Source organism: Stenella coeruleoalba (genome assembly GCF_951394435.1).
Source record: "Stenella coeruleoalba genome assembly, chromosome: 9".
Lineage (NCBI taxonomy): Eukaryota > Metazoa > Chordata > Mammalia > Artiodactyla > Delphinidae > Stenella > Stenella coeruleoalba.
In genome coordinates this window covers 57,510,741-57,529,471 of record NC_137155.1, presented here as the reverse complement: position 1 = coordinate 57,529,471, position 18,731 = coordinate 57,510,741, and the positions used below count along the sequence as shown (strand labels likewise).

General features: G+C 40.9%; 1 protein-coding gene across 3 annotated transcripts in view; it reads left to right on the top strand.

Annotated features, from left to right (window-relative positions):
* JAZF1 (JAZF zinc finger 1) overlaps positions 1 to 18,731 on the top strand; it is a 520,205-nt gene that overhangs the window by 277,995 nt on the left and 223,479 nt on the right. The window contains exon 1 of one of the 3 annotated variants that reach the window (XM_079932141.1): positions 12,403 to 12,484. The exons of the other annotated variants lie outside the window; for them this stretch is intronic. The gene's annotated coding sequence lies outside the window, so the exon portion shown is untranslated. Of the gene's footprint in view, positions 1 to 12,402; positions 12,485 to 18,731 lie in introns of those variants that run through there. 3 annotated transcript variants of the gene reach the window in all.

Sequence of the window (18,731 nt, the reverse complement as noted above, 5' to 3'; positions counted from 1 at the left end):
ATGGGGCCTGGAAAGGTCGTGACCTCTAGTGTTGGGTGAGCTAGCTCTTCAGTTTCTGCCCTTCCACTTGCCAGCTGTGGAGCAGAACTTGAGGCCGACAAACGTAGCCTTTATTCGGGGTGAACGTTAGGAATATGTGTCAATGGAAAAAGGAAAGGATGGGTATTGGGTTGGCAGACAGTTTTTTGTTTTTAGATCACTTCTTGGTTAAAAAAATTACAGATGTCTGTTGCCACAAACAGAACTTTGACTTCTGTTTCAAAGGATTACATTACTAATATTTGTGTACTCTCCTGTTCCATAGTCTACCACATTTTGGACATTTACACTTCTTCCCACCTCTGAGACCTGGGGGCATATATCACTATCTGACATGACCTTATTTCTGTATTTACATGGTTATTGTGTGTCTCTTGCTTTCACTGTGTGAGAATATAAGTTCCATGAGGGCCAGAACTATGGTCTGTCTCACAGGTGTTTCCATGTTTCTCATGTGCTCATGGCACTTGCTAAATATTTGTGAGTGGGGGTGTGGGAGAGTGAAGGGGAAGGACCAAGTTTTACTGAGCGCTGAATTCATTCTTTGCTCCTCTGCTTCTGCTGTCAACTCACCCCTTACTCTCTTGTCAGTGACACATCCTAAAAGGCATCCGTGTTATTGGCTTGTTTGTGGGCATTGCCACAGGGGGGCGCTACAGCACTTGAAGGGGGCAGCACCTGTCATCTGGGGTGTGCTCTGGGCTCTGTGATGGGCTGTGTCCTCCTGACTTGGCACCTTATCAGCAAAACAGACCAGCGGAGGGAAGAGATATGGGAGCATATGTGTATATATATAACTGATTCACTTTGTTATAAAGCAGAAACTAACACGCCATTGTAAAGCAATTATACTCCTATAAAGATGTTAAAAAAACAAAAACAAAAACAAAACAGACCAGCAAGTTCACAGCCTGGTAGACCTGGATGGATTTTAGCCCTGTGAAATAGGCATACATACCAGGAGAAATTTTTAAAAATTGAGAAGATATCTAAGTGGTAATAGATCAACACTCCGGTTTCTCAGAGAATTTAGTTCGAAATCATTCAGTCAGCACTCTTCTGTGTGCAACACCAAATTCACCGATTCTAACTAATGGTGGAAGATGGGGGTGTTAAGTCACATATTGAAACATCACCATTGAATGTTTTTAAAAAGATGAGTGAGGCCTTTGATGTACTTCAAATACACATAGTAACTAGAACTAGAACACTCTGTAGAAAATGTACAAGGGACATGTTTTAATAAAGGGATTAAAATGACATGAACTAACATTGATTATTTGCCTATGGATGGAAATTTCTAGATAGAAATGTCTAGAAGCAGATCTATGAAGTAGTTTAAACGGTGCCCCCACTTATAATTTTTTTAGCACTTTCTGAACACATGATATAAGAGCAAAGATGAGTCCAGCTCTGTATTTTAACTAAGTGAAAGCCAAAATTAAGGAGGTGTCATTTCTGAAAATGAGATCTTTTTATTTCCTTCTTTTTCTACTCTGGCAATGCTTGATATGACTCTCTGCTTTCTTTTCCCTAAAATGGGATGTTAAAATTAGATTATTGCTACCAGATTTTAAAAACTAAATTGAAACTAATTGAAGTTGATAGTTTAAATATTAACTCCTATCCTTTGGGTGCCCTTTATATATATGTGAACACAATGTTTATTTATATACATGGGGTCATCTATAACACTCCAAATGTGCCCCCAAGGAGAGGACAAAATATCAAAGAGGTTCCCAAAATCTTAACCTCTTTTAACCGGAGGTTGAATGTTGCCATGTATACTTGTGTAATTAAGCCATTCCAGCACAGAATTTTTTCTCGCGGTAAGAACACTTGAACTGTATGAAGTGTTACTGCTAAATTGATTTTACAAGGTTTTGACCTATGGGCATGCTAAGATAAAAGCTGAGTCCTTTGATTTCTATCAAGTGGGATTTAAGGACCCTTATATGTAATTTAAGTAAAAGAATATTTTCTTGGTTGGGCCACATACACACTGACTATTCTGATGGAGATATGGCTGTTGAAGTATATTTCTGAATTTTAAAACCCAAAAGTAATGAACAAATTTTATATTAAATGAATTCCCCTTTGATCTTATTATGTATTTAAATTTACAGAGAGATCTTCATTCAGGATTCATTCTTTTCAAGTTAATATTAAGTTGACTTTAAGAGCATATAAGAAATGAAACCCTTTTTCTCTTTTGTCTAAAAGTGGATTTAATGGGAATAATACCTAAATTTAAAAATCTAAACTATTTTAAGAATGTTCTTAGTGGTGAAAATTGTTATGGTAGCATATTGGGAGTAAGGGAAGATGCCTCATAAATACCTAGTTTAACAACTGCAGTTTTTAATAATTGTGAAAAATAATATGACCATTAGAGGGAAACATTAAATATTCAAGAAAATGTGGACTTCTATTTGAGACATTGAAAACTTGAAGTTCAGGGTGATAAAGTACAGCTCTCAAAAGTATATAAAAATAACAATGCTATTTCATCTGATAGAATTAGAAAAATGATAATTCTAATTGATTTTTAAATAAAATATCTAAAACAAAAAAAATCCATGGGATAGGAAAAAAAATGATTTGAATAGGAAAAGAGGAAGACAAGGGGATGAGGAGGCATGGTTAAAAGTCAGATAATTTACCTTCATTCTGGGCTCCTTCAGCTATTAGCCTTGTGGCCTTGTAGGTTAAGTCTCATTCTTCTCTATGAAATGGGAGTAATAATACCTGTTTGAGAGGGTGTTGTGATGCTCAGATGAGAGGATTCAAATATAGAGTGAGTTAGCTATTAACTCTTTGTCTAGATGGAATAGAAAATGTGTTAGCATTGTAACCCTAAAATAATCTCTCCCATTGGCACATATATTGGCCTAAAATTTATATTAAAACTTAACTGTAGATTCTTATGCCTTGATTTGGTAATGTTTAAAGTTCTAACAAATAAGATATAAAGAATGGGCAAGTTAAACACAGTTGTAGAAGAAATTGGAAGAAACCCGATATTCAAATTGCATTCTTACTGGACATCTGCATCTTTGATCAGCAGAGAGGTGGGTTGTTGATCATGATGAAGATGATGACGCCGGTTGACATGCATTGGGTTCATAAGTGCCAGGCACTGTAAGCGCTACATAGGCAAGGTCTGATTTAATCCTCACTGTGGCCCGATGAGGAAGGTTCAATCATTAAACTGACAGTTGAGGAAACTTTGGTGTAGAGGGGTTAAGTAATAGCCCAGTATCCACGGTGGATGTTGGGGTCAGAGCCCTGGCTGACTCTGGAGCCCTACTCTTGATGGACATTGGCACCATGATGGGTTTGGGGGTGCTTAGGGTTATATTCTTGGGGACCCAAATTTAACATGACATTTTCAGTCTGAATAGTATATTTCTACCATCGAATTTCTTGTTTCTCTTACCTGTTCTTCATTTTTTTTAGTTATAGAAGCATAGTTTTGACAAACTATCATCAGTATATATGTAAGGAAGAGGTTGTAACTGCTTAAATTTATTTTGTTTCCCTAGATATCCAATACTATTACTGCTTTAGTCTCCGTACTTTTTCCCCTCTGTTGCTCACTGGAATGCAATCTGATGACAAGGAGTATCCAAATGGGGACCATGGCATGGAGAGCATTTTCCTTCTTGTTGAAAATCGATGGTGGTTGACCATATGATGAGTATATGCAGTGCTAATAATTTGACCAGTTTCCTACCTCAGAGATGATCATTTAAAATGACCTAGGAAAAAGGAATTAACATGGAAATCAAGTCCTTTAGTAGTTTAAGAATGAATTTATCCTTAGAAGGATTATATAAACTCACATAAACACCCATCTCCACTAAATCAAAAGAAATGCGTGAGGCAACAAAATGCAAATAGTGATTTAGTGGAACAATGATGGTTTGGCAGGTGAAAATAACAGTATTCCAGCAGAGGAGGATCAGAGGACCGCTCCCCAGAAATGGAGACAGGCCCCCTTCCTTTTGGGGGATGGTAGGGCAGGGTTTGGAAGCAGAAGGAAGAGGAGACACTGAACAAGTCTGGCCAGACTTCATCACACTCACCTCTGACTTTGATCTTCGCGGTAGGCGGCACTCCTATAAAATGGGAACTTACTGAGGTTTTCTTGTGTAAGTAGGAAATTGAAAAACGTGTTCCACCGTGGAGCCTCCAGGTCTAAATACCTGCAACCTAGTTGTACCTTGATGGCAAGAAGTGAGCCAACAACAGCATTTATAATGAATTGCTGAATTTCTTTTATAAGACACTGGAAGCCTGTTGGCAAACTAGCTCCTAACGAGAAAATGTCTCCAAGTCAACAACAACAAAAAGATTTAGCAATATGGAAGAGAGATTTGTAGAGAAATGAAGAATTAGACTGTAAAAGGTGATGAAATTTCAGGAGCACCATTTCAGGCAGAGGTGCTCTTAGCTGCCATGCTCCTGTTTCACTGCCCCTTTCCCAGCAAGTTGTAGCCAAGTGGATGTTAACTCTACATAGCCCTGTCTTCAGAGCCTGTCTTCAGAGCCCCCCCCACCTCCCCCCAGTTTTCCAGTCTCTATCTGTCAACATTGGGCGTCTAATCTGCATGAGGGGCTCTGGATGTAGTTCAGAAGTTGGCAGGGAGATATCCACTGGGAAACGGGCTTGTCTGGGTAATTGCTTGGGAAGAAATAAAGACCCTTTGTCAAACCCCTCTCCTTACCTCCTTCATTTCCATTAGGAACAAATCGGGGAGGAGAAAGAATATATGAGTGTACTGATGGTGATCATTTTTTCCCTTTTAAAACTGGCATTTTTTTTTTTTTTTTTTTTTTTTTTTGCGGTACGCGGGCCTCTCACTGTTGTGGCCTCTCCCGTTGCAGAGCACAGGCTCCGGACGCGCAGGCTCAGCGGCCATGGCTCACGGGCCCAGCCGCTCCGTGGCATGTGTGATCCTCCCGGACCGGGGCATGAACCGGCGTCCCCTGCATCGGCAGGCGGACTCTCAACCACTGCGCCACCAGGGAAGCCCCAAAACTGGCATTTTAAAAAAGTTCTTCATAGGAGAACAGTCATTTGTCAAGGAAGAGAAAAGGAAACATGACAAAGACAAGATTAGATTTTCATACTCATTTCATGTAAACACATGGTCTTTTCTCTCGGTAAGTTTGAAAAACCATGTGTACAGTGGTTACGTTCTGAAGCTTAATGTTCTAAATAGACAAGTCCTCAATAAAATTTTCTCTAAGAAGCAAGTGATGGTTAACTGTATGCGGAGGGTCTTCGTTTTTTGTGACTTTTTCCTCAGAAAATGGGGAGATGAGTTTTTCATGCAAACTAATGGTGCATTTCTGAACCATGTTATTTTCTGAAGTAGTACTGTTCTGGTAGATATAGGTTTTCCTTAAAGAAATAAAAGCAAATGAAAGGGAAAAATCCCCCGACAGCCAAGAAAAAAAATTAGGGATCACTTTGAAAACTATTCTCGTTCAGATGTGATCATATTCATTTTACTCTCTGAAATTAAATGGCAGATTATTTTTCACTTTGAAAAGGGGCTTTGGACCAAGTCACCCCTCCAGGTTTACTTCCTAGGATGGTTCCGGCTAGTGTGTTCTTGAAATCAAAATGAGATCCTGACTCATTGTCAGCAACAGGATTTAGGTAGCTTTTCGGAATGATATTGGTCCTTGGATTAGCAGTTGGTACATACTTTTGTCTATTTGATCGCTAATATATAGAATATCCATATAACTTGTTGAAAAACAAAACACAAAACTCTTTAGATCAATCATTTGATATCATAAAACTGATTGTTTATAACATTCAACTATTTTACAAAAATGAATTAAATCAAACTGACTAGTGTGAGTTATAAAGAGAAGAAAAACAAAATAAGTTAAATAAAGGAATCTGTGTTTCTGCACATCATTCTTGTAGGAAAATTTCCCAGAGTACATTGCCCTTCTAATACTACTGTGGATAAGTTGTTAACTCTTAAAAATTCTACTTCTGAAGATATTTGTCATCATCAGAGGTAACCTTTTCTCTTGCTTCAGATGTGTTAAGTCTTTACACTTATTAATTCTTTTATGTAGTGTTTGTAGTTTGTAGAAGGAAATTGATTTTCTTGTAATGGGAAAACCATTGCTCCTATTATGACATAAAACTTTAATTTGATGTCTCCTCTACTGACCCAAGCTAACTACAACAAAAACATATTAACAAAGTGAGTAAAGTTCTTTCTTTCATGCATCAATTTTACTACTCAGTGCTGCCCCAGAAAGTCTTAAATGAAGGTGCTGCTCTGTTACCCTGGGGACTGTGTGTGTGTGTGTGTGTGTGTGTGTGTGTGTGTGTGTAGCCACTGACAGGCTGTGAAATATTGATGTTCAGGGTGAAACTTGAACTCCTCAGATCATTGGCTTCTAAGGAGCTAACAGATATTAAAGGGGGTTATCAGTAATGGTCAGAACACACAACAGCTGAAAATATGGACATAGCTTCCTCTTTAATTTGGAAAGGTTGGAATGCACTCCCTCAAAATCAAACGGAAATAGTAAAATTTAAAAACTTTTATGAGTGCCCAGCTCAGCTGCACCTGGCTCCCCTAATTGCCTTCAACCAAGTCATTACTAGGGAGGCAAGATGTTTAGCCACCAACAGCCCTTATTAATACATAATAGGAATTTACTTGTAAAACAGTATTATTGGGATAGCATGATGTCGTAAAGGCAGAGTGCTGACATTTTAGATTGTTTTATATAGGAATGTTGAATTATAATTTAGGAGTGGAATATTCCTTTGGTAATTAATCACAATTTGGTATGGCCTCAGCGCCGGTTAGGTGAGTGGCTACATGGAATTCATGATTGAAAGGACCTCCATTAAAGGCTGTGTTGGTGCAAATGCATGTCATTCTCATGAATTATCTATGGGAAAGAACAGTTTTCTCTAGTAGCTTGCAGATGTGCAAAAATGGGCCATAGCAGGTGTAAGTAAATGAAATGCTTTAGCAAGGCTGTTGCCATGATTTCTGAAAAAATGTCAAAGCCTTACAATTATTAAAATGCCTGCAAATTTTTGTCTTGGTCTCAATGCTGTGAGAAATGGGGTACATTAATTTGGCTGGACCAATGAGGCTGGACCTCAAACTTAGGGTCTGTCACTATGGCTCTGTGATGAATGGGTACAGACTTTTACCTGCCTCATAAATGTAGTGTGCCTTGATTCCTGGGCCCTGTTTGCAGAGCAACAGTTAACACGATGTCAACACTTCCACTGTAAACCCTGTATTTGGAGGGGTTTATAACTTGGCCATAAAAAGTCACTTGGGATGATACTGCGAATATGAGGTCTTAGTCTTGGGGGATGAAGATATTTAAAGGTATAGATTTAAGTGTTCCATTTGCCTATTTGTAGTTTTATGAAGGCCTAAGCTGCTTCTAAAAAATTTGTCGTATATACTTTAAAGAGAAAATATTTAAATAATAAAGAGGGTTTCTTATTGCTCATTTTGTGCAGTTTTTTTTCCTTAGGAAATAATCTATACTTAGGTGTTGGATCATTTATTTTAAACCAGAAGGGAACATTTTAAATGTGGTTATGATACATATCAGAAGACGTTTTAAAAATCCTTCAGTATTAATGTCTTTGGGATTTTATGCCAGTTAGCCACATCAATTCATGTTTTAGGTCAAAATCCATAAGAATTCTAGGACAAAGCTTGAAATATGCAAGGCTTAGAGAGTATAATATGAAGTGGGCCACCGTGGGTAAGAGGACAAACATCCTTTCTGAATTAGAGCATAGACTTTCTCTTGTTCTGAAGTGAGAGGCCAGCTCTTTGCCACCTCGTGAGGCATGAACCTTGCAGGATGCTGCTTACCCAGCATCGTGGGAGTGGGGAGATGGGGTCACCCTGATTTGGGGATTTCTTATGTCATGTCTGGAAAGGACTAAAGGAACTCTTATGGTTTTCGGTCTGCAGTACTTCTCTTCTAGTTTGTGAGCGCGAAGGCCAGGAAGCCAGGATTAACTCTGTTGGAATTTGTGGGGGGTTGGATGGAAGGCTGTGGTCAGAACCCAGACCTTTGAAGTGGGTATTGAAGCTGCCACAAGTTACTTGACTTGTTGGATAGCTTAAGAGTTTTAATTTAAAAAGTCATCTCACAGTGCTTTGTAATTGGTTCCAAAGCCACTAGTTAGCCTGACCAAAAGGGTTTTTTGTGTTTGTGTTTTGGGGTTTTTTTTGTTTTGTTTTTGTTTTTTACAGTTTTTGCCTTTTGAAGGGATGGGGAGGCTTAGTTGTGCTGTAAACTCAGTAAAGCAAGATTCTGTTAAATCCACAATGGTGGGCAAGTTTTAAGTTTTCTTCCTCCTTTTCTCCCATCTCCTCATCCTCCTTCGCTCCCTCCCTTTCTCCAGCCATCTCTCCCTACTTTGCTTGCATTGAAAAATAAGATATTCCCTTAAAGGCAGCAGTAACCATTAAAAGGAAAAAAAAAGTAGGGGAGCTCTTCCAGAATCTTCAGCAGGCAGGAAGGGTTGCAGTACGATGGTTACAAGACTGGCGTATATTTCAGTACTCTTTGTACTGAAATGTTTATCAAAATACACTCACAGTTGTTCTCTACCCTCCTTCAACCATCCTGGGAAAGAACAAACTATTTTCTTTATACTGTTACACTTGTTACCATAAAATGTAAATTGTAGGAGCAGTACCTATAATTCTTAGGTTGACAGGCATGAGACTGACCAATTTGCTTGAGTAATAATGCAGGGCCCTGAATGAAGGTGCTGGGCCAGTGAGCAAGGCTTATTTCTTTGAATAACTGCTCACATAAAGAACTTCAGAAACATCCCGGATGGCCTAAAGTTTAAGGTAGCAATAGCGTTAATTAGTACTGCAGTAAACAACTTTGTAGCACTGAATTTTGAAAAATGAAAAATAATACAAGGTACATTGGTGCTTTACGTCCTATGTATTTTAATCCTCGCGACAAGCCTGTGGAGTTGGTTTATTCTGCCCCCCCCGCCGCAGCTTTGGTTACTGAGTTTTAGAAGGCTTCCTTACATGTTCTAAGATCACAGAGCTTGTGAGCTGTGGAACTGAATGGGAACCCAGGCCTGTCTTGTTCTAAAACCCACGGTGTTCCCACTTTGTATTAACAACTCAGAGCTCGAGTACTCATGAGTAAAGTAGTAACAATTATTCATTAATTCATCAGTAAACACTTATTGAGCACCTATCATGTGATATGGCTCGTGCTGGGTTCCAGGGGCACAATTTGAACAAAACAGCCTTTAAGAATTTATGGCCTTCAACAATTTACAAACAAATGGGGGGGGGGTACTAGAAAGTAAACAGGAAATTGTAGACTAGACATAAGGGTTAACCTGAGGGACATGAAGAGACCCAAAGGGAGCACCTGGACAGGTTGCCAGATCTAGATTTAAGGGTTCAGGCAAAACTCCCCAGAAGCTGAAAAGCTGAAGGAGGGAATGGCCTCAGGTGGAAGGGATCATCGTGGGTAGGGTGAGGCAAGCGGCTAAGGGAAAGCCTTTTAACGTGGGAGTACAGCAGATGCAAAGTAGGGGAGACAAGTATTTAAGTCGGGAGAGTCTGGAGCCCTGGGCAGTGGTCGGGACTGGGGGGCCTTTGAACAGAGTTTAAGGAGTTTTGATTTTCTTCAGGGCCATGGAAGGCATTGGAGGGTTTTGAGCTGGGATGAGGTGATCACGTTAGCATTTAAGAAGCTGGCCCTGGCTGCCTTGTGGAGCAGGGAGTAGATTTGGGGGCGCCGGAGCCAAAGTTCCAGGCATCGTTTTCAGGTCTGGGAGCCAGAATGGATGCTGGGGGTCCCCTGTGATTTGGGAGTGAGGGGTAAGGCCTCAGGGAGGGGTCTTGATGGGCGGCTGGGTGAACAGATGTGCCTTTCACCCAGGAGAGGATCAGAGGACGGTGACCAGATGCAGAGGAAGGAGCAAGTGATGCTTCTGATCTTGAACATGCTGGAACCTGGGGAGTCACCAAGTGTACACATCTGATGGGCAGGTGAAGCCAGAGAAGGAAATTTGAGAGCCGTTACTGTACAGATATTAACTAAGGCCATGGGGAAGGAAGTAACATGTGGAGTGAGAAGAGCACACAGGAAGATGCTCGAGGACAAGGACACTCCAAAATTAGACAAAGGGAGCCTGCATAAGAGCAAAGGGAATGGCCAGAGTGGGAGAGCAGTGATGCTATGGCCTGAGTGCTTATGTCCCCCCAAATTCATATGTTGAAATCTCAACCCCCAAGAGGATGGTATTATTTAGGAGATGATTAGGTCACCAGGTTGGAGCCCTCATGAGTAAGATTAGTGCCCTTATAAAAGGGTGCCCACAGAGCTCCCTTGCCCCTTCCACATGTGAGGGCCATCTATGAACCAGGAAGTGGGTTCTCACCAGACACCAAATCTGCTGACACCTTGATCTTAGACTTCCCAGCTTAAAGAATGATGAGAAACAAATTTCTGTTGTTCACAAGTCACCCAGTTTGTGGTGTTTTGTTGGAGTAGCCTGAATGGGCTAAGACAAATGAAGCCAAGAAGACAGTTTCCATGAGGGAGGCTGGCCGGTGCAGCTGTGTGCTGCAGAGAAGCCGGGTTTACGCGGACTGCAGAGGAGCATGACGTCTGTCTCCCTCCCATGGGGAGACGCATGCTCTTGGTCTCCAAGGAGGTGATCCTCTGGCACGATTTTTTTCTGAAAAATCCCATCCAATCTCACTTCCTTTTGTCAGAGGACATCTGTCTAAGGAAAGTTTTATACTTTCTCATAATGATCAAACATACTCTATTCTAAAGTAGCATAGGGACTTTTCAATAATAAGCATATTTGCTATCTCAAAACGTACCATTTTTAGGTTGAAAGTAACTTTTGAGATAATTTATCTAGCCCCTTAATATTACCTTGTCATTGATTTCTTCAATAAACACTTATTAAACTATCATCAGTCAGATGTGTAGATTAATAGCTTTACTTTATTGATCTTATCAAGAGGGTATAAGAGTGCAGAGTTTTGTTAGAGAATGTCATAATACGTGAATATATAAAAATAGAAGTTCAGTCTGTGTTAATTTTTTTTTTTTCCTATTTGGGAAGATGGAAACACAAAAAATAAAGGCATATCGAGTCATTCTTCATGAGGTTTTGAGCACCTCACACTTGTTGGCCTTTACATTTCACTAAGTTCCTGCTTGTCATTGTTGCCTCAGCTCTTGTCCCGCATCCCTCTGTAGGTAGTATCAGGCTCCGGGCCCGGCTAGTTCACCCAGGAGCAGGGATGCTGCCTTCTGTAGACCCAGGTTCCTTTTAAGTCCCTGAGACCAACCACTCTAAGCCAGAGCGAATGGGTAGTGTAAGGTCGGATCTTAACAAACGGCACCGCGAAACAGGAAAGCTTCAAGTGAGCTTTAGGGAGCGCTCCCGGGCGAGGTTCACTGGTCCGAGAGAAAGGGAGCCAGAGAAGTCGCGTCCGGGCGAGGGTTGGGCAAGATTTTATAGGGGAAGAAGGGAAAGGGGTGTGGTGAATCTGGGAGGGCGCAGGGTGTTCCTTATTTGGTGGTCTTTTCGGGTATCCTGGGGGACCGTTAGTCCCGCCCCTCGAAAGCCGGGAAGGCTGGGCTGGTTTCAAAGTCCCCAGGTCAGTTCCTGGAACTGGGTGGTCCGGAATGTCTCCAGGGCAGTTTCTGGAACTGGGTGGTCTGGAGAATTTCGTTCTGATGCAACCTGTGAATCTGATTGTGTTCCCCTGCCTCGGGCCAGTTGGCCTTACAGGTAGAACAAGCTAGTGGATGTGGCAGTTACTTGCCTTACTGGCACTGATCATGACCAAACCTTGCGAACTGATACCTGGAGGCTCTTGACTCTTCCCCCCCATGCTCATCCTCTGTGGATATAGACCCCTCCCACACTCCTCCCGGGACCTTTCTCCAAGCTGGAGCTGAACAGGCTTGTTCTGTCTTCCAAGGTGCCATTTGTCTGCATGTGTTTTCTCTCATCATACTGTTATTATCATAAGGGGGGAACACTCAGCTTAGTCCCCAAAACCTTAACATGACTTGGTCACATTCCAACTGTGTTCTCTGCTGCCCTGGGGGCAGAGGAATGCAAAGCACGCTCTGGCTCCGACAGCCGCTTCTCCCGGTGCTGTTTTCCATTGGGTTTTCTTGCCCTTCCCCCAGATTTACCAACTTACTCAATTTCTTCTAAGGAACCTTGATACCACCCCCCACCCCCCACCCCCGCCTCATTAATAGATCACTTGTCTGATCTATTGTGCTCACTGTGGTTTGTAAACTGATGTAGTCAATAAAGGTTGTTAACAGCACGGCTGATCGTGATGAGGTTATAAGTAGCAAAGAAAGCATTTAAAACAGAGCCGGCTGCATAGTGAGTATAATTAAATATTTCTTAATTAAACATTTGAGAGAGGCACCAAGTTCTTGAGTGCTCACTCAGTCCACCAACAAGCCTTTATTGATTTGCTTGTGAACTAACTGTTGTTGGTATTATTTTAATATTTGCTAACCCAGGGATAAACTGTCAAGTTTTTTTTTGGGGGGGGGACTTGCTACTTCCATGATTTCTCATAATGATAGTATCAATATTTTATTTTGTTCCCCTTAGTTTTTCAGTAGTTTTCAGTATTTCTCATTGCTGTATACCAGTGTCACAGAGAAATGGGGATGAAGTTGTATTTTGAGCAGTGAGTTGAGACATGATAAGATCGGAAGCAGGAGGCTGCTGGGTGTGACGGTGTGTGCTCTGATGGGATTCAGCCCCAGTTAGTCGGGTCTTTTCAATTATCTCCATCTTAGATTTCTCAACCGTAAAGAAAGGAAGTGGAACAACATGATATCTCAGGTCCCTAGCCGTTCTAAAGGTCTGTTGTCCTAGTTCTAGAGGCAGATGTATCGATGGCTTTTTGTTCCTACAATTCGTCAATAATTCCCCTGGCTTGAATATCTTTGTGCAGAGTAGGATGGAGGGCAAGACTTCCCACCATTCCTCAGCTGATCTCCTGAGACAAGTTCTCTTTTCGTCTAGTACTTTATTTTACACTTCCCAAACAATTTTTTATCCTTGTCTAGTGGTACAAAAAAATGAGTAGGAGTATAGTGTCTGGAGTCACTGTTCAAAAATTTAGGATTCCTTCCTTAAACTTCCTTTCTGTTCTGTCACTGAAATTCAGGTTCTGCTGTGTCATCAAGATTAAAAAAAAACAAAAAACCAAGTAGATCCTTTTCATTGTATATTCCATGTCAAGTGTCCCTCTCTCCACTAGCCTAACAATCAAGGGTTAGTTGCATAAAAATAATCTGGTAGTAATAGAGTCTGCAATTCACAAAATAACTTGGCCTTTTGAGTAGCATTGCAGCCTGCTCACCACAAGAGGGCAGCACAGGTGATTGAATGAAGGAAATGGCTTCTATAGAAATGTTTGTCGTTTGTAACGCTCGTTTCCAATTTACAAGGTGTTTTCATATGCATGTGTGATGGACTCAGCGGTCCTCTGTTATAGGTAAAACAGGCATAATTATTACCATTTTATAGATGGAGAAGCTAAAAAGGCTAAAAGATGACTTGCATACAGTTGCACAGCTATTCAGTGCCATCCAGTGCTTGGATCCAGCCAGGTCTTCTTACCCGAATCTATGTCTCTTTCTACCGCATCACCTTGCCCATAAATGGTGCATTATCATCATTCCAGTGGCCTCCTAAAGCAGAGCTGGGACGGTGTACAAAAGCTAGAAAACCATCTGTTGTATACCAACGGTTCTCAAATTTTTTCATGCGATATGGCATCTTGTGAAATTGTTCCAGACCCCTCCGTGTCCTTCTGTTCCAGAAAGGTGGGAAAGGCTGGGGATGTTTGCCTCATAAGTACCACCGTGAATAGCCGTCACTGCAGTCTGTTATTTTGATCTATCTTATATAGCGGGTCTTATATATATATATAAGGAGGGGAGGATAATGAGAGATGTTGAAGTGAAGGAGAAACCGGAACTGGATGTACAGAATCCAAATGACTACTTCAGTTTCCATGGTGAACTTGGAAATTCCCTGTGGACTCCCAGAGCTCCACCCCTTTAAGTAGTTTCAAAGGAGACTGCAGAACACAGTAGAGGCACAAGCAAGGCTGACTCAGAACAGGACCAAAAACCCTATTGAACACCCAGATCAAGTTCCCAAATTCTAAGACCTAGCACTGGAGGGCCTGCCCGCCGTCACACAAGTGGTCACTTTGCTGGGTGACTTACATACAGAATTTATTCTAAAGGGATTTTGCCACGCTTTTTTTTTGTTTGTTTTTTTCTTAGTTAGGGTGAGTCTATCAGGTAATTAATTTTAAGTGCTTTTATTCGTCTGTTAGAAAAAACAGAATAAAAGGCTAAAGTAGCAGCCTGTGGTTATACCAGTTGCCCAATGATTCATGAATTCAGATTAAAAACCAGAGTAGGTACAATCAATATGTGAAAAATAGGTGCTGCCTAATTGCCTTTTAAAATCAGTAAAATAATTAAAGCCCTTATGGTCTGGCCAATTAATGTTTGCACATCTGTATGGCCGGCTTAATAGGAAAATGCTTGGGAAAGATAAAATTACAATACCGAAAGCAACTAATAGTTGAAAAAAATGTCCAAGTGCAGTTGATTAATTAGCTTCCTCTTTTTCTCTTAAGAGACTAAACATTTAGTAAATCCGTATAGCTCCAGTTTAGTCAGCATTCCCATTGTAAAGTGCCTGTGTGATAATTTTTCATTCATCATTTTCTTAGATTCCAACCTGTGAGTGTCATTGTTGTGTTTAGTAAAAGAATACAAATATTTATTTGAAACGTTTCTTTAAACAGATTCTTGGTGGAGGGTAGAGCTCACTAATGCTCTGCAGCTGGGTTTTGGGCTTTAAAATTGGTTGTTGTCTGCATACTAAGTCCTCTGCAAATACTCAGCCACAGAGAGCAAAATCCCACTTGACAAGAAGTTTCTAGGTATAGATTTATGCAATGGGTTGTAATGTTTACTTTGGACCTGCTGTGATCTACCTGGGAAATTTTTCCTATTATACATTTATTAAAAAGCTCTAAATACATATTTGCCCAATGTTTTCTCATGGAAACATCTGTGTAAGGCATTTTAACTTACTCATTTCCAAAAGAGTACTTTTAAAAGTCAGAGAGACAGCAATGGTGTAAGCAAACCAGAGAAAAGGTGTGGACATAGTACATTTAAAACTGACACTCTGAATTCTGGCTGAATTTTCTGTTATCCTAACTAGCATTCAGTATCTGCCTCTCATTCTGTTATCCTGAAATTAAACATTTGATCTGTCTTTTTAGCAAAGCCTGTCAGGGGAGGAGTTGGGTACTGGCTTTTTTATCCTCCTTTTTCTTTCTGTTTAGCCTGCACTGAACCTTTGGCCTTACCCCAAGTGTATGGGTGGTATATGGTTTTAAATTGATATATTAATGTTGAATTTTTATTGTCACAGTTTCTGTTCGTGCTCCTTTCAAACCTTTCATTTATTTGTTTCTGAACCTTGGATATCTCGTAAAAATGTCACCATTGTGGTTGAACATTAAGCACCTTCCCATTTTGCCCTGGGCCGTTGAAATAAATTTGGACCAGGTGCTCTGCTCATAATGGAGCCCCTTGAAGTGCCCTGATAATGAGCCCGGAGCGGAAGCTGTCAGCCTTCAGCTGGCTTGAAGAATGCAATTAGAGCAGTTTTAATACTAGGAGGGACCCCATCCAATCAAGGCCATTTTAGTGAAACCAAGTCTAGAATCCTAAACACATACTTCTAAGCATGTGAGCTTTGTCTCTGCCCTGAGAACGGGGAGAAGGCATGCCTCCACAATGGTTATGTTTTGAGTCAAAAGTGAAAAAATGCTCCAAATGCCAATGGAAGTTCTCTTGCCTTCTCATCTCTCTTGTTATGTTATTTTGACCTTATTTATGATCTGATGTCACTGTGATCAAGATAGCTAGTGTAAAATTGTTTCAAATCAGTCAAGTACTTAGCAAGACCACTTAGCTCAACTTTTTTTTTTACTAGCAAAAAAAAATGGATTCATCGAAATATCCATTAATATGGGGAATGCTTAAAGTATATTCATTCTAGGAAACCGTTAAAAAGGGTAATGTTTTACTCTATTGTTGAGTAAAGCAAGTCTGCAGAACAGTTATGTACAGTATGAACCTGTTTTGGCGGCAGGGGGGAACCAACCAACTACAATATACACTTATAAGTGCATAGAGGAGGTTTGGAATAACACACGTGAAACCGTTAAAGGTAAAAAATAAGGGAAAGTGGGGATAGGAGTAGGTTTTATCTTCTCTATACATATATGTACTTTTTATTTTCTCATTTATTTAACCAATAATTTTTTATTTTCTGGGAGTAGGTCAGCTCACTATCAAGCCAATGGCTTATTGTAAGTCAATTAATGGCTTCTCTGGAGCAGCAGTAGTGGAGAGGAAGTCTCACTTCTGTTACTACCGGAGATGCTGGGGTATAGTAATGAGAGAAGTTTGCTGCCGAGTGAGAGCTTTCCCTTTGTCATTTCAGACAATCCTTCCAACAGCCTGACTCCACAGATACTCACTGATACCTGGGGACACACAGGTGTGGAGAGGTTCAGTGATTTGCCAGGTCACAGGGTTTTTTTGTTGCTGTTTTTCTTTTGCGGTACACGGGCCTCTCACCGTTGTGGCCTCTCCCGTTGCGGACCACAGGCTCCGGACGCGCAGGCTCAGCGGCCATGGCTCACGGGCCCCAGCCGCTCCGCGGCATGTGGGATCTTCCCGGACCGGGGCACGAACCTGTGTCCCCCACACCGGCAGGCGGACTCTCAACCACTGCGCCACCAGGGAAGCCCCTGCCAGGTCACAGGTTTGAAGTGAGGTATCAGGATTTAAACCCAGATCCGCTTGGCTCCAAAGACTATGCCCTTAACCCCCTCTCTCCACCCTGCTTGGTGTCTGAGTAGATTTCATTAAAAGCAGATTTTATTTTCAGGCTCATGTTATCCTTTCATCCTGGATTTCTTTCCAGAAAATAAGGACATAAATCAGGAGTAGTTGTTATTACTGTTAATGACATTTCTTATGAACGATTCAGCCAGGCATCAGAAAGTCTCATTTTGGGCCCGTGGTATTCACAGTAGATCCTCCAGTGAGTGGGGTAGCCTTTGTCCCAAAATGAGGCTGTGTATAATAATGTCAATTCAATTTCAATTGAAAAACAAATAATTTCACACAGTGGGGAGGGTGGGGGATGTTCTCATTAGTAAGAAATATTACGCAAAATGTAAAGATCACAATAATTATGAAAGTATTCTTTTATAAACTCCAGATTACTGAATAGTAGCTTACTCAGCTTTCTTCTACCATATTTATTATTTAATAAGCCATGAATCTTTTTTCTTCCATAAAAATATGAAGCTTATCCCATAGACTGGAAATCTCTCTCTGTGTGTAGATATATACACATATACGTATTTCTGTTTTTTAAGCCCTACAAATTTCTTTGTTTCTCAGATCTTCTTTACCTTGGATTTCTGCTTCACATGGGATATTCCTTTCCTGTTGGCCTTTTAAGGTGTTGTGCATAATATTAAAATCCCATTTCCGGTTTCAGCTCTATTCCATGACTCAAACTTTGGAATTATTCCTATAAAAGAAACAATTACTCAGAGACAGAACGTAGACTGGGGGTTGCCAGGGGCTGGTCAGGGGTGGGGGGCATGGTGGGATGGAGGGGTGAGCAGGTGGAAGGGTGTTATTGTTTAATGGCTGTAGAGTTTTAGTTTACAAGATGAAAAGAGTTCTGGAGACGGATGGTGGTGACGGTTGCACAACATTGTGAATATATTTAATATCACTGAACTGTACACTTATAATGGTTAATATGGTAAATTTTATGTTATGTGTATTTTACCACAATTTAAAAATTTTAAAAATTACTATATTTAGCCACAAGCGCACCTCATTCAGTGACCTGAATGAATGTTTAATGGTCCCTCTTCTGACATTATGACACTGACTTGTTAACTTATCTGGGGCAAAGTAATGTATTGGGGCCAAATAATTTCAACATCTTCTCCCACACCCTGAAAAAACAGCATTGCATAGGTAAGTGTGAGGCGCTTTGAAATTTTGCGGTGACTCCTTTATAATGCTGTTACTTAGCTGTATCTTTAAAGAATAAGAAAGTGATAGAATAAATTGCACAGGGAAAGCCTCACCTCTGTTTTTTTTTTTTTTGTTTTTTGGGGGTTTTTTGCGGTACGCGGGCCCCTCGCTGTTGTGGCCTCTCCCATTGCGGAGCACAGGCTCCGGACGCGCAGGCTCAGTGGCCATGGCTCACGGGCCCAGCCGCTCCACGGCATGTGGGATCTTCCCGGACTGGGAAACGAACCCGTGTCCCCTGCATCGGCAGGCGGACTCTCAACCACTGCACCACCAGGGAGGCCCCACCTCTGATTTTTTAACTAAAGAAAACTGTTCTTTTTCAGCATCTATTTCAACTTAAATGATTGTGTTTATGTGGCATTTGGGTTCCTTTTTCATATATGATTTCTTTCCAGTTATGATTATTTTATATTATTATATTTTACTTCTTATCAACCCAT